This window comes from Schistocerca americana, chromosome 1 (genome assembly GCF_021461395.2).
Source record: "Schistocerca americana isolate TAMUIC-IGC-003095 chromosome 1, iqSchAmer2.1, whole genome shotgun sequence".
NCBI classification, from domain to species: domain Eukaryota; kingdom Metazoa; phylum Arthropoda; class Insecta; order Orthoptera; family Acrididae; genus Schistocerca; species Schistocerca americana.
In genome coordinates this window covers 263,606,782-263,629,409 of record NC_060119.1, presented here as the reverse complement: position 1 = coordinate 263,629,409, position 22,628 = coordinate 263,606,782, and the positions used below count along the sequence as shown (strand labels likewise).

The 22,628-nt window shown below is 43.1% G+C and overlaps 1 non-coding gene across 1 annotated transcript; it reads right to left on the bottom strand.

Annotated features, from left to right (window-relative positions):
• Positions 1-345: 345 nt before the first annotated feature.
• On the bottom strand, positions 346-420 carry Trnas-cga. Its single transcript has one exon. It is a non-coding gene; the product is annotated as a tRNA-Ser (tRNA).
• Positions 421-22,628: the final 22,208 nt, after the last annotated feature.

Below are 22,628 nucleotides of genomic sequence, written 5' to 3'. Positions count from 1 at the left end.
AACAACACTGAAGAAACACTAACTAAAGACCTGCCAAAAACAGACCGCATAACTCGATCTTGGAAGAAGTACTTGTAATTTAGTTAAAATATCGGGCGTGAAAAGGTTAGAAGTTCAATTAATGACGCTTTATTGTCTCCAAAGCAAGTGTTAAATGGCTGTCGTGTCTTTATTAGGTGTGAAAATTAATATAGGTGCAAATTAATTAGTTTCACCGTACATTTTTTTATGGAAGCAGCAAGAAGTTTACCAGTCGAGTTCAAATAATTTTCACGACCTATACTGTCACTAAGTCACAACTATACACGAGTTACTTTTATGAAACTTCCTGGCAGATTAAAACTGTGTGTCCGACCGAGACTCGAACTCGGGACCTTTGCCTTTCGCGGGCAAGTGCTCTACCAACTGAGCCACCGAAGCACGACTCACTCCCGGTACTCACAGCTTTACTTCTGCCAGTATCCCGTCTCCTGCGTGAGTCGTGCTTCGGTGGCTCAGTTGGTAGAGCACTTGCCCGCGAAAGGCAAAGGTCCCGAGTTCCAGTCTCGGTCGGGCACACAGTTTTAATCTGCCAGGAAGTTTCACATCAGCGCAAACTCCGCTGCAGAGTGAAAATCTCATTCTGGAAACGTCCCTCAGGCTGTGGCTAAGCCATGTCTCCGCTATATCCTTTCTTTCAGGAGTGCTAGTTCTGCAAGGTTCGCAGAAGAGCTTCTGTAAAGTTTGGAAGGTAGGAGACGATATACTGGCAGAAGTAAAGCTGTGAGTACCGGGTGGTAATCATACTTCGGTGGCTCAGTTGGTAGAACACTTTCCCGCGAAAGGCAAAGGTCCCGAGTTCGAGTCTCGGTCGGGCACTCAGTTTTAATCTGCCAGGAAGTTTCACATCAGCGCACACTCCGCTGCAGAGTGAAAATCTCATTCTGGACGAGTTACTTTTAGTGATATTCTTAAAAGAAGTGCTCATCATAATTTCAGGAGATGTTCACGAAATACGCCACACGGAGTTTGGAGTATGACAACGAAGCTCACACCCAAGTAACTTTCAAAGTATGTTACTTCAAATTTCCAAATTTTCATTAAAACCATTAATACTATATTCGCTTGGCAATTACGATAACACATCTGATGAAGCATAAAATTTTGTTTGTCTTGTGTGGTGCAATTTTACAGTGCTCTGTATAGTAAGAGGCTTCCTGAGTGACTCCTAGTGACACAGAACAGTAGCACAAAGCACGGTGAACGCTTAATTCCTACTCGCTCATAATTTAAGCAACCAGTCTGAACGACTCCAACCCTCAAACACTCGCTGAGCCGTGCGTGGGTCGTGTTCATGTCACATCTCATTTGACATTCTGTTCTCACTGTATTACCACCTCGTTATGTTCATTTCAGTTACTGGTGTCACTGAGTTCCCACCTTGCCTGCATGTGGGCGGCAACAGCGGCGCTTATCGATATGAGCCCTGGCGTATTTTCTTTGCTGATTTCTATTACTTCCCGGTTGTCGTGTGTTCGGGGTTAGTTCGGATCTGGCAGTAAGTTGAGAGGCGCTAGCAGGGCAGTTCGGACCTGGCAGTGTTTGACTTAGAACGTGGCAGACGTACAGGTTAGTGTTGTTTAACGTCCCTTCGACAACGAGGTCATTAGAGACGGAGCGCAAACTCGGGTTAGGGCAGGATGGGGAAGGAAATCGGCCTTTCAAAGGAACCATCCCGGCATTTGCCTGAAAAGATTTAGGGAAATCACGGAAAACCTAGATCAGGATGGCTGGAGACGGGATTGAACCGTCGTCCTCCAGAATTCGAGTCCAGTGGCAGACGTACAGGTGGGGCGCGGCTGCAGTGAGGTCGGTACAGCCATGAGTCGGCTGGCTGGTCGTCGGTCGGTCGTCTTGTCGGACGACGTGTATGTTTGCCGGCGATCGCATAGGGGTTGCCTGTATGTGCCGAATCGTTCTTGTCATTGCCCAGTCGCTGCCGTTAGTATTGTCTAGTCCTTCGTGCAAGTGTTCGTGAAACTATGTGTAGCTCGTGATGTCGAAAGCTCAGTTATTTTAGTGCTGTCTCCGTGCTGATGTGTGGCAGGCAGTCAGCTGGCGTGGAGCAGCGAGGAAATCTCTGTAGGGCGTAGTTTGCCCCGGCCCACTGGTGGTCTCTACGCAGTGTCGGAGTGTGTGTGGCTGTTCCCATTGGTACGAGGTCTGTGGCTCACCGGCCCTGGACACGACAGTTGAGTTTGGATTTAAGTTACCAGCAAGTCAAGACTGTTCACATTGTGCCATTTGGTTCTCGTCATTGGCTGTTGGGAAATTCCCACGAGCAATAACGCGTGTGTACGAGTTGGCCAAGGTTTACCACTGTCCGGTGGAGCCCAATTGTATTTGGTTATTTGCAATTGAAGTGCACCAGCGGAATTTTCTGCCTTGTGGCCGTTATCGTTCCGGTTACCTGCCCTGGCCGTTGACGTAAATTCAGGCAGTGTCCTTTCCTCACCGTGTTGTCGCTGTCCAGCATGGTGTGTAGTTCGACAGCTTAACGTATGCTTGAATGTGGGCGGCCATCCATGACTTTTACGTTTGAATTGAACTCCCGGTTGTGTACTGGTCGAGTGGAACGCTAGCAACCTTGTCATTGGGTCCGTCGACTGTCTGTAGGTTGGGTTGTCGTCGGATCGAGAATGGTTGGGCCGACTGCCTGTCTCACCTAAGTGAACGTTAGTAGTTCAACTGCTGGACAACCCCCGAAACTTCTGAGCGCCGTTAGCTGCACTGCCCTTTCTTATTTTCTTGTTGTGTGTATTTGTATGGCACATAGCCGATGGTTTTGAATTAAAGTTGTTTTTAGTGGTGTTTTAAGTCATGGGCCTTCAGCCGCTTTAAAATTAAAGTACTTGCTTGTCAGGTATTAGATTGTTTGGGCCTCCATCCTGATTTATATGTTGTTTAAAGATAAGGCCTTGGGTCTTCTGCCTACTAAAAATTATTTTAGTTGTGTTTTAAGTCATGGGCCTTCAACTGTTTTAAAATTAAGGATCTTTGTCTTTCGAGTATCAGACTGTTTGGGGCCTTCAGCCTAATTGAAGATAAAGCCTTCTGCCTCGTGTTTTTTTATTTAATTTTAAGTTGAGTCTTAAATCATCGGCATTCAGCCGTCTTTAAATTAAGGTTGTTGCTTTTCAAGTGTTAGATTTTGGGCCTTCATCCAAATTACAGAATTTACTTAAAGTGAGGCCTTCTGCTTTCTGAAATTCTTTTTGGCGTTTGAATTTTAAGTTAATGGCTTTTAGCCGTTTTTCTTTAAATTAATGTGGTGGTGCCCTTAAGGCATAAGATAGTGTGGCGTATTTAGTCAATAACTAAGTTCAAGAAATTGTACTGTAATGTTTGGTCAAATAAATATAGTTATATGTGTTAGAGTGTAACCGACAGCCGCTCACTTTGACCCCTTTCCACAATTCCAACTACCTGTCCTGTCCTGCGGGTTTAGCAGGGTCATCCAGTAGAATTAAAGATAACACACTATAAAAGAAACTCTGAATTCACGAAAATAATTTAAATAAAATAAAGCACATATTTATAGTTGAGGTGAGGACGACCGATTGTTCACTTCAGTACAGATACATACCACGTTCGAACTCATAGTGGAATCGGTGAAATGCCAGCAGTAATGTGCATAATGGGCAAGCGGCACTACATCAGTAGTGTGTGAATAAGTTGAAAATTTGAGTCTGTCGAGATGCTTGCTAGGGTGGTGCGTGCAGTTGCAATGAACACCGTGTCTGGATGGTGCAGCGGTCAATGCGTCTGCCTAGAAAGCAAGATACCGTTTCGGTTCCTCGGGAATTACAAATTTTCATTGATTTAAATCAATGCCCACTAGCAGCTAATGTCATTATTTCCTTTGTGTGTTGATTCATAATGGCTGCGGGATCAAAATGTGTCTGTTCTTTCGGAAATGTCTGAAAGAACAGACAATACATATATAATTAATGTGAGGATGAGCTGTTAATCACTTCAGTGCAGGTGCACAGCACACTCGACTTTTTACGGGAATCGGCGAAATACCACGAGTAATGAGGATAATGGGCAAAGGGCACTACGTCAGCAGTGTGTGGGTGAATTGAGACTTTGGGTCTGACGGGAGGCTTGATAGGGTAGTCCGTGCTGTTATGATGAACACAGTATCTGGGTGGTACAGTGGTCAACGCATCTGCCCAGGAAGCAGGAGACACGGTTAAGAACCCCTGTCTAGTTCAAATTTTCAACTCTCCCCACTGACTCAAATGAATGGTCACTAGCACCTAATGTCATTAATACAGTTGTGTCTTAAAAGAAAGTACGATTGAAATGAATTTCTAATCGATTTAACGCATAACGCTTTTCTGGGTGATTTTGTACAGGGAAATGAAATTTTTTGACTGCTTTTGTACAAAACCATCTGTGAACATAAGTTACATGATTCCTGACTGCACAAGAGCTTCCCACGGATACATTTCACAAAGTATTTTAATAAAATAAAACATCCTCACTTTATGTATCTCCCCCATACACTCCCTCCATAACATTCACATTACGAAACATAATGCGATAATAGTTTTTGAAGTAGACATTCTTATGTCACCGAGTTATTGTAATGGAAGCAAAAAAATTTCTAGTGTTTTTGGTTGTTATTTCAAATTAGATTATAACTGAATACATTACAATCCATAGCTCTGTTTTGCAGTATCAAAAATATTATCATTATTTTAGTTAAAATTTGGTATCTCCGAAAGTACTGAAGATAAAGAACCGATATTTTCACCATACTGTTTTAGTGTAAAAAATAGCCTTCATATGGTGTATGAAAAAGGTCGAATAAAATTTGGCATTACTTTTTTATATTACGTTAACACGTTAACATCGCAAACCCCCCCCCCCCAAAAAAAAAAAATCACAAACACACACACACACACACACACACACACACGATGTTGTTCAGCAGTAAATTCAGACTACCGACTCTTGAACATGGAATGTTAAAGTAATTTGTGCCGAATTCTGACATATTTGGTCATAAAATCGAGGGCTTTCAAAAATCCCACTCTGATGACATGCCTACAATAAAGGGAGGGCTTCTCACGAACATTTGTACTGTTTCTCTAATTCGCCTTGTCCTTCGTAGAGAATAACAACAGAATAGATGCACTTACCAATTCTAGTGACTCGTGACAGTGCAGAAATTATATATAGTGGAAAGTCTGTCTGGAAACAGTTCTGCGTAATGACTCGATTTCCCCGTCAGAGAGCTGTTCAACTGAGAGAGAAATAAAAGAGAACCATCGAAAACACATACAAAAGCATATGTAGAGAATAATGTTAATAAATAAGACTAAATGTTGAGAGAACGAGGAACGCGTTAGCACTGACGTCTAACTGTGAGAGTTAGTTATATCTGTCCAGAAGTAATTATCATCCTTTCACTAGTGTGTACAGAGCACAAGCACTGATGGCTAGTACGCTTGCATGAAAAGTGGGATGAGTGGTGAAGCTAGGCAAATGCAGAACCATGGAAACTGGAACATAAATTTAGGACTGACAGAGTTGCAGCTTGCACTTATATTCCCACGTCCACCACCTTGGATCTACTGCTTGCATTTTGACGATTGATGATGTAACAGGTCTTCACCTTGGATCAATATCTTAAGCTCTAAACTTAGAACCATGCATACCTGCAGGACAATGATCTCAGATTGCTCAACAAGTATTCTGTGCTAACATCAGTCATCTACTTTACCATACTGGATAACATTAGTTTTGAGGGTATTTAGTGCAGTTTCGGGAGGCAATTTATTAACTTTTCGGAAGGGGGGGGGGGGGGGGAGAGGATTTTCTGTTTCACTGTAAAATAGAGGCATTTTGTTACACGTTTTCTTAAATGTAGGTTGTTTCTCTGTTATATCCACGTTTGATTCTGTTTTTGAATGTTGTCTGTGTGAAGTCACACTACACCATTGCAATGATATATAATCAATAATAGAATTCGCTTTATATATACATTATATCATCCCCATGAACCATGGGCCTTGCCGTTGGTGGAGACGCTTGCGTGTCTCAGCGATACAGATACCCGTACCGTAGGAGCAACCACAACGGAGGGGTATCTGTTGAGAGGCCAGACAAACGATAGGTTCCTGAAGAGGGGCAGCAGCCTTTTCAGTACTTGAAAGGGCAACAGTCTGGATGACTGACTGATCTGGCCTTGTAACACTAACCAAAACGGACTTGCTCCGCTGGTACTGCGAACGGCTGAAAGCAAGGGGAAACTACAGCCGTAATTTTTCCCGAGGACATACAGCTTTGCTGTATGGTTAAATGATGATGGCGTCCTCTTGGGTAAAATATTCCGGAGGTAAAATAGTCCCCCATTCGGATCTCTGGGTGGGGAGTACTCAAGAGGACGTCGTTATCAGGAGGAAGAAAACTGGCTTTCTACGGATCGGAACGTCGAATGTCAGGTCCCTTAATCGGGTAGGTAGGTTAGAAAATCTAAAAAGGGAAATGGATAGGTTGAAGTTAGATATAGTGGGAATTAGTGAAGTTCGGTGGCAGGAGGAACAAGACTTTTGGTCAGGTGAAGGGCTCGGATGGAAACCCAGTTCTAATCAAAGAAGGGAAAGAAGAAAGGTGGAAGGAGAATAGGTTGGTTGGTTTGTTGGGGGAAGGAGAGCAGACAGCAAGGTCATCGGTCTCATCAGATTAGGGAAGGATGGGGAAGGAAGTTGGCCGTGCCCTTTGAAAGGAACCATCCCGGCATTTGCCTGGAGCGATTTAGGGAAATCACGGAAAACCTAAATCAGGATGTCCGGACGCTGGATTGAACCGTCGTCCTCCCGAATGCGAGTCCAGTGTCTAACCACTGTGCCACCTCGCTCGGTGAAGTGGTATAAAGAGGGTCTATACAACGGCGATGTACTTGAGGACAATATTATGGAAATGGAAGAGGATGTAGATGAAGATGAAATGGGAGATACGATACTGCGTGAAGAGGTTGACAGAGCACTGAAAGACCCGGGTCGAAACTAGGCCCCGGGAGTAGACAACATTCCATTGGAACTACTGACGGCCTTGGGAGAGCCAGTCTTGACAAAACTCTACCATCTGGTGAGCAGGATGTGTGAGACAGGCGAAATACCCTCAGACTCCTAGAAGAATATAATAATTCCAATCCCAAAGAAAGCAGGTGTTGACAGATGTGAAAATTACCAAAAATCAGTTTAATAAGTCACAGCTGCAAAATACTAACGCGAATTCTTTACAGACAAATGGAAAAACTGGTAGAAGCCGACCTCGGGGAAGATCAATTTGGATTCCGTAGAAATGTTGGAACACGTGAGGCAATACTGACCCCTCGACGTATCATAGAAAATAGATTAAGGAAAGGCAAACGTACGTTTCTAGCATTTGTAGACTTAGAGAAAGCTTTTGACAATGTTGACTATAATACTCTCTTTCAAACTCTAAAGGTGGCAGGGATAAAATACCGGGCGAAAGGCTATTTACAATTTGGTACGGAAACCAGATGGCTGGTATAAGAGTCAAGGGGCATGGAAGGGAAGCAGTGGTTGGGAAGGAAGTTAGACAGGGTTGTAGCCTCTACCCGATGTTATTCGATCTGTATATTGAGCAAGCAGTAAAGGAAACAAAAGAAAAATTCGGAGTAGGTATTAAAAGCCATGGAGAAGAAATAAAACTTTGAGGTTCGTAGATGACATTGTAATCTTTTCAGGGACAGCAAAGGACTTGGAAGAGCAGTTGAACGGAATGGGCAGTGTCTTGAAAGGAGGATATAAGATGAACATCAACAAAAGCAAAACGAGGATAATGGAATGTAGTCGAATTAAATCGGGTGATGCTGAGGAAATGAGACGCTTGAAGTAGTAAATGAGTTTTGCTATTTGGGGAGCAAAATAACTGATGATGGTTGAACTAGAGAGGATATAAAATGCAGACTGGCAATGGAAAGGAAAGCGTTTCTGAAGAAGAGAAATTTGTTAACATCGAGTATAGTTTTAAGTGTCAGGAAGTCGTTTCTGAAAGTATTTGTATGGTGTGTAGCCATGTATGGAAGTGAAATATGGACGATAAATGGTTTGGACGAGAAGAGAATAGAAGCTTTCGACATGTGGTGCTACAGAAGAATGCTGAAGATTAGATGGGTAGATCACATAACTAATGAGGAGGTACTGAATAGAATTGGGGAGAAGAGGAGTTTCTGGCACAACTTAACAAGAAGAAGGGTCGGTTGGTAGGACATGTTCTGGGGCAACAAGGTATCACAAATTTAGCATTGGAGGGCAACGTGGAGGGTATAAATCGTATAGGGAGACCAAGAGATGAATACACTAAGCAGATTCAGAAGGATGTAGGTTGCAGTAAGTACTGGGGGATGAAGAAGCTTGCACAGGATAGAGTAGCATGGAGAGCTGCATCATACCAGTCTCAGGACTGAAGACCACGATCACAACATGCATTATATTTACCGCAGATGGAGTATCTGTGGTACAAAACTTAAATCATGTTACATTGGGTTGAGCGTGTATATGGATCCTGTAATGATAGCACAGGGAGAGGAAAATAAAAATGGCGTGGAGAACAGAATTCCAGGGTAGAAATAAACACAGCAGATGAAAGGAAATACAGTACTAACCAATGTAGAAAATGACCACCATTCATCTCTTGGCCCATTTAGCTGATCGAGCGTGGCGCTTACTTGCCCTGTAGGCCGTTGGTTTATGGTGGGTTACGGTGTGAGTGGCTGCCTGTCTGCCTGAAACTGCTTATGAACTGATTAGATCTCTTTGTTCAGCACTCAGTCGCCAGGCGGTGCACTACTGTTTCACTGGTGATATCTGCATTCATTATCTCACACAAAATGTGTACAGCCAGCCACTCTTCTAGAACTGTCATTCTTTCCATTATATGCATTTATCACTTTCTGATCGTTACACCTCACATTGTCACTTCAGTTAAACACTTACTCCATTGTTGGTTGCATGTAACTTAATGTATTTTACATTTACATGAATCCACCTCTATTATTAACAGTGATTTCCCCTACTGAAACTCCAGCATCTGCATCAGTTCACAGTCCCTCCAAGAAGACATTTTCCCCAACTCACAGCACACCCAACCTGAAAGCAACACCGCCCCATATGTCATCCTACTATCTTTGAACGTCTCAATGCAGAACTCCTCAATCCAACTGGAAGTGATCACCTACCTGCTCGTCTCACTATCTCCTACACACATCTCATACCCATGCACCCGGCCCCAATCACCATCCACAAGGTATCTGTGATGATTCCAATACCACCTCGAACGCCTATTCTGGCAACCTAACAATATCCACCGCCAGAACCTTCCTGCAGCCAACATCCTAGGAAGCAATATCCACCCACATCCCTACTGTGGCCATTTATACCTAGCACCCCACACCCCCCCCCCCCCCCTACAACCCCTACTCCTTCTTTGAGAATTCTGCAGCTGACATCGTTCTTTCCTAAGGACACGTGACGAGGGCACACTTGTTCGCCACTGGGAAATGAAGAGACACATCAACCATTTACTAAATGCTGAAACACTTTGGGACTAGCGCCATATTTGCACAAGACTCGACGCTGCACTCCCATTAACTCTTTCTAGTACTGTAAAGCATTCCATCGACTCACTGGCAGTTATTCCATCCATCACTACTTAGTCCTTCATAACAATCATCTCTTATCTCACATCCTAAGCAAACCTGACTACTTCGCATAATATCAGACACCTCCATCCCTGATGGGCCTCAGTTTCATTACTCCCTGTTCCCTACTGCCTATGGAATGCACAAACACTGCTGTCCCACCTCTGACTCCAGGCTTCCAGTACTTGAACAACATGCCACAAACAAATTACTCCAATCATAGCACTTGATTTAAGACAAGCACTTCGCAAGAAACGCAACACATCCCTTGGTCAAGATCGCATTTCTTATGGACTCCTCAAAGAATGCACTGTTTCCTTTCTAATCACCCTTGCAACCCTATACACCAAATCATCGTCACAGGATAGTACCCTGAACTGTTGAAAATCTCCAAAGACTTACTTTTCCTCAAATTGCACTAACCACCTGCTGACAGCTTCTCCTACTGCCCCATATGTGTCATCTCACTGTCTAGAAAGGTCTTTGAATCCATCTTCTGCCAACATGTCCCTCAACATGTGGACAAACACCACCTCCTTCCCATTAACAAGGGTGACTTCTGGCCTATCATCTCTACTAATGACGAGCTCATGCACCTCATCGCCTAACTGGACCCTGCCCCCCCCCCTCCCACCCAGCTAGTTGAACACCAGTAAGTCCACCTCTGCCTTATTGCTTCCCTCCTCTCAAATCGTTCATTATCGTCACCATTATCAGAGCCAATTCCCACATCTTCCAGCCTGCTGCTTGCATGCATCAAGCTTATGTTCTCTTTCATGTTATTTACCTTCTCTGAACTGCTGAAATGCCCAAACCACCTTTACCACTACACCTCCTTCACTATGCTAGTGACACCACTTTCGTTATTCTGTGTCCTACAATCCCGAAATATTAATGATCACTGCAAATCCACTTCAGTCAGATTACCTGCTGGTGAAACCAGTGGCTTTTCAAGATCAACCCTTCCAAAACCCAGGCAATAATTACAAGAAGCACCACCCACACCTTCTGTCTCCATGACTTCTACTATACCATTTATGCCTGTACAACCCAGCTAATCGACTGGCAACTAACGAAGAGACATCACCAGTTACTTGTCCAACAGAAAGCCCATGACAGACTAAAGCTGCTAACGGGCTGAACTTGATGATTGCACCCATCCACTGTACTGCGCATGTACAGAGCGTTGATCCCACCAATCCTCTGCTGTGTGAATGCCAAATAGATCTTCATGCTATCTAACTTCCAGATCCTGGAACACTGTGTACTCTGCCACAATTTCCACATCCATTTACTTCTCCCCGCAAAGATCCTTTTCCAACTCAACAAATTCCTACCTCTCCCCAGTCACACGTCTACCATCACATTCCACTGATACTTGTGCTGCACACATTCCACATACTCTGCCAAGGTAACTTCCACCATTTTGCACTCCCATATCATGAAATCTGTCTCAGCATTTACCAGCTCTGTGACCATCCCACCCACTCCAGCTCATAAGGTATCTCCCTCTCCTCCCCCATTTATCCAGAACCATGTTTCAACCTATTCACATTTCTTTCACTACCCAGTTTCCCAACCACATTTCAACTGCCTTCTTCTCCATCCGATCATCTATCCCAACTGTCACTTCTACCCCATTGTTAGTATCAGTCCTCCAACCTTATACCACCACACTCCAGTCCTCCTCACCACCCAACCTTTTCCCTTTTAACAACAGGTTTCCTATCCCTGTTGTTATGAGAGGCAGTGATTATTGTGTTGCCCTTTGAGAAGTCATTACAGCAGAATGGGTCTGCCAGGAGAACTCAGTGACTCCGTGTTCAGAGTGGACTAGTCATACCATGCCACCTGAGCAACAGATTCTTCAGGGATATTTAAACCCTTCTAAAGTCGTGCAAGTCTATTGTTGGTAATAAGATTATAATGTGTCAATATGAAGGAACATCCACAGCAAAGGCAAGACCAGGCAGACATTATGTTCCATGGACATGTACTATAGAGCTTTACCAAGAGTGGAGGTGAAAGGTAGATGAAATTAGTGAAAAGAATGATTTAAAGTAATACTAGCTGTCCACACTGCGCAATGACAGGGTCTAGAGAAGTTAAAGGTTTGAGGTACAATGGTAGAGCTCGTCATAAGCAACGTATTTCGGTAGTCAGTGCTAAATGCCGCATGAGATAGGATGAAGAACCGCGTCAATGGACACTTTATGACTGGAAATAGGTGATTTGAAGTGATGAATCTGATGGAAGACCTTGGGTTTCCCTAATGGCTCGATAACTTTATTAGCATCATGTGTAGTGGCAACGATAAAGAACAGAGTAGGTAGTGTTAAGACAGGGGGATCATTCTCGTGGTTAGGCTGTGGTCCCCTTACTGCAAATAAGAAAACGCTTAATGCGGTATGATATGAACACATTTTAAACGATTGTGTAGTGAGTACAGCAGAAGAACAGTTCGGAGATGAGTATTGTTCGCATCTGCATCACAATTCACTCTTTCATAAAGCCGCATCTGTGAGGCAAAGGTTTGTGAACAAGAATATTCCTGAGAAGTACTGGCCTCACCAGTGTCGTGAACTCAATCGTACACCTTTAGGATGAGTTAGACATATTAATGTCCACCATTATGCCCGCGAAAGGCAAAGGTCCCGAGTTCGAGTCTCGGTCAGGAACACAGTTTTAATCTGCCAGGAAGTTTCATATCAGCGCACACTCCGCTGCAGAGTGAAAATCTCATTCTGGAAACATCCCCCAGGCTGTGGCTAAGCCATGTGTCCGCAATATCCTTTCTTTCAGGAGTGCTAGTTCTGCAAGGTTCGCAGGAGAGCTTCTGTAAAGTTTGGAAGGTAGGAGACGAGGTACTGGCAGAAGTAAAGCTGTGAGTACCGGGCGTGTGTCGTGCTTCGGTAGCTCAGATGGTAGAGCACTTGCCCGCGAAAGGCAAAAGTCCCGAGTTCGAGTCTCGGTCGGGCACACAGTTTTAATCTGCCAGGAAGTTTCATATCAGCGCACACTCCGCTGCAGAGTGAAAATCTCATTCTGGGACCAGACAATTATTCAGTTCATGTAAACTGTGGTTGCATTGCTAATGTCCTATGAAGTCCTGGATGCATTCAGATCAGACGAACTTATGACTCTTAACATTAAACTGCGTGCCTCACAAAGCATTGCAACAGGATTTGAACTTCATACCGCACGCAGTTATAACGGCGCTTGCGTAGGAGGTCTTTCGCTGTTTACAACAGTGTCAGCAGGTCCTATCTAAAACACATATGAACTTGAAGAAATTCCTCAACGCCGCTTGGCTGTAGAACTCTGTAATATTTTCAACTATAGCTACGTTCTGGAGTACTTTGAACAATCGTAGATCTTATTTACTGAAGATTTAGGGGAGTTTCATTTTATGAAGCGCATCTTGAAAAATTTAGAATGAAGTTCGGACTCCGGGTGTTCTACATGAAGCGAGATTGAGATGGCGAAATTGAACAATTTATGTGCTGCACAGTGGAGACTGCAAAACACTTCACACCACATATATCTACAAGTTACAGCAAAATTGTTAAAAAAGTTGTCTCCAAAACTGTATCAAATTTACCCCAATCGCCCCCGCCCCCAATAACTGCAAGAACTGGAACTAAAACCTTGTCAAATAAAGGAGTATGTTTGATAATGGTACACCGCATTTTGGCCAGGGGCCTTTCTGGCTTTTTCCACTCATCGTTTGTTGCTCGTGTAAAGTCTATTGATCCTAAATATGTTGGCTAACTCTGAAGCCATATACTGTACTCAATAGATTGTTCACTTTATTGACAGTGTCCTGTAATTCTGCTTCACCTTCAGAAAGATTAACCATGCCATTAATGAATTTCATCTTTGATATGCTGTCGCCCTCAATATTAACCCCACTTCATCTTCTCTCAGCTCATATTACAAGGGTAAGCAGCTGGTGTTCATCTACATCTACATATACATCGTATTTCGCTAGCGACGTAATCTTGTGTGGCGGAGGGGTCATTCGGTACCACACTCTCATCCCTCTAACCCTGTTCCACTTGCGAATAGTGCGTGGGAAGAATGATTGTCGGTAAGCCTCTGTGTTGGATCTAATTTCTCGAATTTTCTTCTCGTGGTCAATAAGCGAGATGTATGTGGGGGGAAGTAATATGTTGTCGGACTCCTCCTCAAAAGTGCTGTCCCGAAATTTCAATAGTAAATCTCTTCGTGATGCACAACGCCTCTTTGGCAACATCTGCCAATGGAGTTTGTTTAGCATCTCTGCAACGCTATCTCGCCACCTAAACAATCCCGTGACGAAACGCTGCGCTCTTTGTTGGATCTTCTCTATCTCCTCTATCAGTCCCAGATAGATGAGCAGTACTCAAGAATCGGGCGAACAAACGCCTTATAAGCCACATCTTTCGTGGCTGTGTAACATATCCTTAACTGTCTTCCGATGAATATGCGTGGTGTCCGCTTTTCACACTATCTGTTCTATATGGTCATTCCACTTACAGTCTCTCTTGATAGTTACGTCTACATATTTTACGGCAGTCGCTGTCTCCTGCTGTTTTTCATCAGTAGTGTAGCTGTACAGTAGTGGATTTCTTTTCCTATGTATATGCAATATGTTACACTTATTTACGTTCGGGGTCAACTGCCACAGTCTGCACCATTCAACAACTGTCTGCAGGTCGTTATGCAGATTCTTACTATATTCTGGCGCTGCTACTTTGGTAGAGGCTACTGCATCATTTACGCTTTTTACTAGATCATTTATATACATTGTAGACAGCAACGGTCCTGTCACCGTTCTCTGAGGTACACAGGATATTTGTCGATTTATTTTCGTCAACAGCGACGTTTTGATTTCTACCTACAAGAAAGTCTTGAATCGATTCGCAAGTTTGCTCCGATACTTCGTAACTTCGTATGTTTTTCATTAAACGGCAATGCGGGACGGTGTCAAATGCCTTACTGAAGTCAAGGAACACGGCATCCGCCTGAGCGTCGTTGTCGACTGCGCTGTGGTTCTCATGGAGGAATAGAGCGAACTGAGTTTCGATGGATTTCAGTTTGCGGAATCCTTTTGATTTTTTTACAGGAGATGTTCATTCTCAGAAACATTTTCTTGAGCATAAAACACGTTCCATAATTCTACAACAGATTGACATCGAAGATATAGGTTTATAGTTGTGTGGATCTGTCTTACGGCTTTTCTTAAAAACGGGAGTGACCTGCTCCTTTTTCCAGTCGTTAGGTACATTTCGTTACTGAAGCGATCTACGATAAAACGTTTCTAGAAGGGGAGCAAGTTCTTTCGCACAATCTTTATAGAATCTTACAGGTATCTCATCTGGCCCTCAATGTTTTCCACAACCAAGCGATTGTAGGTGCCTTTCAATTCTGCGATCGGTTATCTCAATATCTGCCATTTCGTCGTGCGCACGACGATTGAAAGGAGGGACAGTGTTATGATCTTCGGCGGAGAAACAACTTCAAAGACGGAATTCAGTATTTCGGCCTTCTCTCTGTTAAATTCCGTTTCTCTGCCGGTGTCGTTGCTGAGAGAATGAACACATGATTTTTACCCACTTACTGATTTAACATACAACCAAAATCTTTTAGAGTTTTTTCTCAGGTCGGTTGACAACGTCTTACTTACAAAATCATTGAACGCTTCTCTCATTTCTCTCCTCACACTGATTTTCGCTTCGTTCAACTTTTGTTTGTCAGCTAGGCTTTTACTTCTCTTCAATCTGAGATGGAGTGCTCTTTGTTTAAGTAACGCTTTTCTAGGAAGGCTATTAAACCATGGTGGATCTTTCACATCCTTATAAAATGCTACTCGGTACATACTTACCTAGGGCATATTGAACGATGCCCTTGAATTTTTTCCATTTGTTCTCCACATCTTCGTCCTCATGACCGAATATTTGATGCTGACTGCTGAGATATTCATAAATTTGTATCCTATCACCATTGCTGAGCAAATATATCTTCTCACCTTTCTTAACATTCCTTGTAGGACCCGTCCTCATAGGTGCTGTCACAGTCTTGTGATCACTGATACCTTCCTCTACGTTAGCTGGTTCGATAGGTTAAGGTCTGTTTGTTGCCAGGAGGTCTAAGACGTTACCCTCACGAGTTGGTTCTCTAACTATCTGCTCTAGGTTATTTTCGGACAGAACATTTACAACAATGCCACACGATTCCCTGTCTCTGGCACCAGTTTTGATGGCATAACACTCGCAATCTATACCTGGCAAGCTGAAGTCAACATCTGTTACAACGGCATGATCAGGGAAATTAGTAATGATATTCTTCAAGTTCTGTCTGAAGCGCTCTACGACTACAGAGCCTGACCCAGGTGATCTATAAAGGCACCCGATCACCGTCCTCTAACCTAAAAAAGCCCCATGGGCACGTCACACGTACTCCGCTACCCTAGTAGCCGCTTCCTGCGTGCAGTGCACGAATGACCTACTAAGGGGAAACCTACAATTCTGTACCCGATACCGGAGGTCGAGAAATTCGCATCCGATACCGTCGCAGAGCCGTCTGAGTGTCTGGTTTAGACCTTCCACTCTGCTCCAAACCAGAGGACCGCGATTAACCCTGGGTACTATGCTACATATAGACAGCTTAGCCTGCACCCCGAGTGCGTTGCTGGTTGCCTTCACCAAAACAGCCGGCCGTCGAAAGGCGCCGAGGATGGCCTCAGAACCCAATCGGCAGGCGTCATTCGTGCCATTATGTGCCACTACTTGTAGTCGGTTGCACCCAGTCCGCAGGGCCTCCGCCACATCAATGATGAGACCTCCCGGCAAACATACCGAATGCACCATGGGATTATTTCCCGCCTTGCTTGCCATCTCCGTTAGGGGCTCCATCACTCTCCAAATATACCCACCCTCTGTACTTGTCCGGACAGGGCAGGAAATTCAACCGCTGGCCCAATAGGAGAGGCATTCCGTGCTGACTCAGAGGTATCATCAGCATCAGCATTGGGAATCACCTCGTACCTGTTCCTAAGACGCAGGGAGCAGGCCGTGCTAGTCGCTCTTTCTCCTTCCGCCCAGTGACACGTGGACCCACGACTGTCTGTCACCCACTCTAGAGTGAGGACCGACCGATCACATGTTGCGTAACGGAAGCCGCGGCGGCGTCCGAATCACCAGGGGATTCCAGTGGCACCAAAGGTGTCCCAGGTCTCGTGACTGGCGCCCCGACGTCACCGCAACTTCGAACATTATCTAGAAGCTTGTCGACGGTCGACAACGCAGCTGCCAGCTGTTTACGGGCAGCAGCCAACTCTCCTTGTAGCCGCTCACAACAAGCACTTCTATAAATTCCATTCATTTCCTCAGTGCAACATCAGATAGGCTGTCTCTACTTTTCATTACGGGACAGACTGAGAGGCCTTCTCCATCATAGTAAGCACCTCATTGCCGTATGTGTCTAACAGCCGCATATTGTGGCGTTCTTCGCTCATTGTTTCCAGCGTATTAGCAGACATGTCATAAAGTGTGCCGGCCGGAGTGGCTGTGCGGTTCTAGGTGCTAAAGTCTGGAACCGTGAGAACACTATGGTAGCAGGTTTGAATCCTGCCTAGGGCATGGATGTGTGCGATGTCCTTACGTTAGATAGGTTTAAGTAGTTCTGAGTCCTAGGGGATTGATGACCTCAGAAGTTAAGTCCCATAGCGCTCACAGCCATTTTTGTCATTAAATGTATTGTTGCCAATGGTGATTACGCTGAAAGCTACTAAATGTATTATTTTATCTTTGTTTACAAACAATGAAATTTTAATACACAGCGCGTATGCTCCTTTCAATAACTGCAGCATTTAAAATGAATTGTCACGTTGTAATGGCACAGGGGATATTAATATAAAAATCAGTTACATGCTATTTGTAAGACAGTTATTACTCATGTATTTAGCCACAGTATGTGAAGTAGGGACAAAAACAACATTGTACTGAAATTTCGCTCACTGTAGCCCGTGGGAATGAGATCTAGACCTGTGCAAGGGCACTGAAAGGCTTTTGACCGGAAGTTATTGAGACACGAGATCAACCAGCTAAACATCGAAGAAAGCAAAGTATTACTATTTATTAGGAAGTCGTAATAGTCAGGGCGTCGGAACGATATCGCCGATAATTGTCACCTATTCGTACGAGATTAGATTTAACTACCTGCTGAAATCGATCAGTAACAGTAATTGCCGGCCGCTGTGGTCGTGCGGTTCTAGGCGCTCCAGTCCGGAGCCGCGCTGCTGCTACGGTCGCAGGTTGGAATCCTGCCTCGGGCATGGATGTGTGTGATGTCCTTAGGTTGGTTAGGTTTAAGTAGTTCTAAGTTCTACGGGACTGATGACCACAGCAGTTGAGTCCCGTAGTGCTCAGAGCCATTTGAACCATTTGAACAGTAATAGAAATTTCTTACCTTGTATTACGTATTTAACTTGTGTTATTTTAGTTGTGTTTATGTAGGTGTGTTTCATTACATTTCTGATGTGAACTCCAAACTTTTCTGTGGCAAGACTGAGTGAATTAAATCCGCTTAGCTTTGAAAGATAACAGAAAAGCCACTGAAATTCAGAAACCATATGTCTCAGGTGTGTTTTGGCATGATATGCCTCGTGTTGAGACACTAAAATGGGTTAACACGAGAACATTATATTGCCACAACATTGAAGAAAAACGTAACTTGCTAACAGAGACAACAGGTAGGATACGAACAAATCTGCCGCATCTGTCTCGATTCGTACGTGTCATTCCTCGAATACGCTGCTTTTTTCTACTGAGTTGGGGAACTTGTGTCTAACCGCAACTGAGTTGCTCGATTTTGATGAAATCTCTCAGAACTCACGAACAAAGGTCGATGAGTTCATAGCAATTTAGGTACGCTTTTCTTCCCTTGACAACTTGTTACGATGTGGATTGTTTCGTTTATGACTTCTTTCTGTTTAGCTCTCTAAATTTAATGTTTTATGCGATGTTTTGCTTTTTGTACCTCTTTTACACTTTGAGTGTTTGTAAAAACTGTAAAAAGGGAGGGGGCGGTCTCCCTTGTCCCGCTCACAGCGATTTCCTTCCATTTAAAGCAATGCATTAGGCCTCACTTATTTTTATAAGGTCTTAACCTCCTTTGATTAACGATTTTGACGACTTCTAAGTAGGCTGTTTATGTTTTCTTATTGGTAACGCAACGTAGCGCTCTGTATGAAAATCACTGGCTGTACTGTGTGCTGTTGAGTTAAAAAATATTGTGTGTCAGTTTAGTGTTGATCGGAATAGGTAAAGAGCGAAATCTCTGAGTACGTTCAGTTTTGCTCAGCTGTTTCAAAATCAAATAATGTAAGAGATTTATAAGCACAGTCATGTATAATTTTTCTAAGGGGACGTTTCATATGTCGACCCTTAGCCGAGGATACCTCACTGGAATCTTCTGATTTTTTTCTTGTAGTTTGTGTAATTAGTGTAGCTATTGGTTATTGCTAGCACGTAATCATAGAGAGAATTTCCTTTGTAGTTAGATTAACTAGATATTATTTTCAGTGCTATGTTAACGTGTTTTCTTATTTTGCTCTTCAAAAAAATGGTTCAAATGGCTCTGAGCACTATGGGACTCAACTGCTGAGGTCATTAGTCCCCTAGAACTTAGAGCTAGTTAAACCTAACTAACCTAAGGACATCACAAACATCCATGCCCGAGGCAGGATTCGAACCTGCGACCGTAGCGGTCTTGCGGTTCCAGACTGCAGTGCCTTTAACCGCACGGCCACTTCGGCCTGCATTGCTCTTCAAATTGTGCTTTTCTGTGTTATCGTGTGAAATATTGTCACAATAATGGTGTGTGAAAAACGTAACACTAGGCTCCAAAGTAACCTGAGAAATAATAGTGACGACGAGCGTAGCTTATCAGCACCACTGTGTAATGAATTAACAGATATTCAAAGTGGTAATTTGGTAATTGTGCATAGGGAAATGAAGCGGGCTGCAAATAATGGTATAGGCAGTGAAACAATTAGTAAATATGTAAGCGTTATCAATCGATCGGTCGGCAACATCTCGCCTCAGGAATCCGAAATGACAGGACACAATCTTGCAAATACTGTAGATTTAGGTTTTGCGTCCTCACCGTTTTTTAAAATAAGTCAAGACACATTTTCTGCTTGTCAAAATTGAATGTTGCCGGTGCAAATTCACTGCCGAAAAGCACCGAGGAACATGTTTCAGACACCAGTGCATTGTTATTACAATTAATACAACAAATGGGACGAACACAGCAAAAGCTTCAAAAGTTAGACACAATGGAACAAAATCTTCGAAAGTTAGACACAATGGAACAAAATCTTCAAAGGTTAGACACCACGCTTGAACAAACACGTGAAGATTTAACTACTGAGTCGAAATGTCAAAAAGTCTGTAATGACATAAATACACAAATTTTTCAGCATTTACAACCTATTTTTTCGCGGCATGAAAATACATTACAGAATCACGAAGCAGCCGTAAAAGAACTGCAAACTATTGTTCATGAAAATCACGACACCTTGCAAGCTAAGATTTACTAAGTTGCATCTACCGATTCGGTTACGCAAGTTGCAAAAACTCAGGAAAACTTAAAGGACACAGTAGATACGATTTCAACACAAACGGACACTCTGAAACTTGATTCAGAAAAACGCACTGAGGGAATAAGTTCACTATCGGACAAAGTAGCCGAACTTTCGGATCAGTTCACTAACTTATCTACAAAGGTGGATGATGACACAAAACTTATAGCCTTTACTGACACAGAAGAGTACGAACAAATTAGGAAATTCAAACAAAATCAGAATCAAATTAATACGCAACACCAAAGAGAAATCCGGGAAGTACAAGATCAGCTACACAGGTAATAAAAGAATTACATATTTCAGAGGACACTCGCCCTCCAATACGGGAAGAGGGACATAGAAATACGGAACAGCCACAAAATAATAACACAGGACACTTCGGAAATTATGGAAGAAATTGGCAAGGTACACCGAGTTTTGAGATGGAACCGCCGAAACGACGTAACAATGACCGGCATCCGACACACCGACATGATGATTTTGACTATTAGCTGTTTATTACCACACGTAAATTCAAAACATTTAAGAATTCCGACAACGACATTCATCCACAAGCGTGGCTTCATCAATTCTCTCATTGTTTTCCTCCCAACTGGTCATTGGAGCACAGATTAGAATTTATGTGTGGCTACTTAGAGAACGAACCAGCTGTAAGAATGCGATCGGTCATTCATGATTGTCACAGTGAAGGAGAATTTTACCATGCCTTCCTCTCAGCATATTGGTCTCAAGCCACACAAGACCGAGTAAAACATAGCATCACAATGATGAAACATTTCGAACAATCTGAATTTTCCATTCTTGTGAAATATTTTGAAGACATGTTGCACAAGAATCAGTACCTGTCAAACCCTTACAGCCCCTCAGAACTCATCCGCATTTGCTTAATCAAATTGCCTGAACATTTACGACATATTATTTTGGCAGGACGTTGCAAAGACGACATTGAAGCTTTTCAGGGACTGTTACAAGAATTGGAAATTGACACTAACAATCGCGGAATGCTAAAACGGGAGCACAACAATTACAGGTCACATCTGTCACAATTCCGCGCTGACAGAAATAATAACTCGACACGACAAGTCTATTCTTACAACGTAAATAGTGACCAAAACAGACACCACCCGTATGACAACCGTTGGCACAGTAATAATTACAGAGAAATATCGCATTTCCATATTAATGAATGTGACAGAGACAACCATAGAAACAGACAATGTGGGAACCACAACAATTATTATCAAGGGAGGCAGAATAACTTCAGACACAACGGTCCTCCACGCAGTTACGGCTCAGGGAGAAGTTCTGCACCATGTGACCGACAAGAAATTAATTACAGAAATTACCGACATGACGGCAGACGATATAATCGTAACGACAGACCTGAATTGTGTCAGAACTGGCGGGATTCAAACAGGGCTGGCCCTTTCGGCAAGGTGAATTTGTAGGAGTTAGGTCTCCTAATCCCAATAACGATGCGCGCCAACAAAGAGACAGACAATGACTCGCACCGCAGGCACCCACGTGCGCCAGCTGGCTCAGCGAAAAATAACATAGACGCTAACCACTGAGTAAAATTTTAGCATTCCTTACCGACGTATACAACATGATAATTGCGTTGAAGTTGAAACTCGGCGTACTATGATGAGTAAAGGATTGCACCAAATTTCACATGTAATACCGTTTATTGAGAGATAATCTGTTTTTTTTAACTTAGTCTTTGATATAAAATTTTTCACTTTACGTTACTAGTATGCTTTGTCAGCCTTAGAATCTGTTAACATGCAACAATGTTTGAAGTTAAATATCCAGTCAAGAACCAAGAGAACTTATTTAAACAGAAATTACGAATGCATTGTTATAGTGAACAGAGGACACGGTGTTATTGTGTGTGTACATTCTTGCTTGTTAATTGCACGATTACGTAACGACTATAAGGCTTACATACTTAGAACATATACTGCTAATGAGATTTTAATGCAACATTTTGGTTTACTTGAAAATACATTCTTTATTTGAAGTACTTTCTGTAAGATTAAAGATGACTTAGTATCTGGGTTCTTTGACAGCTACACGATTATATCACGATGCTACTAAAGTGTGACACAATTTACGTTGTTGGTTTTGCGGTATATCTGTTTTATATCTGCACAGTTTTTATGTATTATTCTGGAAAGTAAAACATGTTTTAGTAGTAACTTTTGTGGTATAGCTACAATGAGACAGCCTTTTCCGTAGCACAACAATGTGTTACAGTACAGTACTTTCTTCATTACA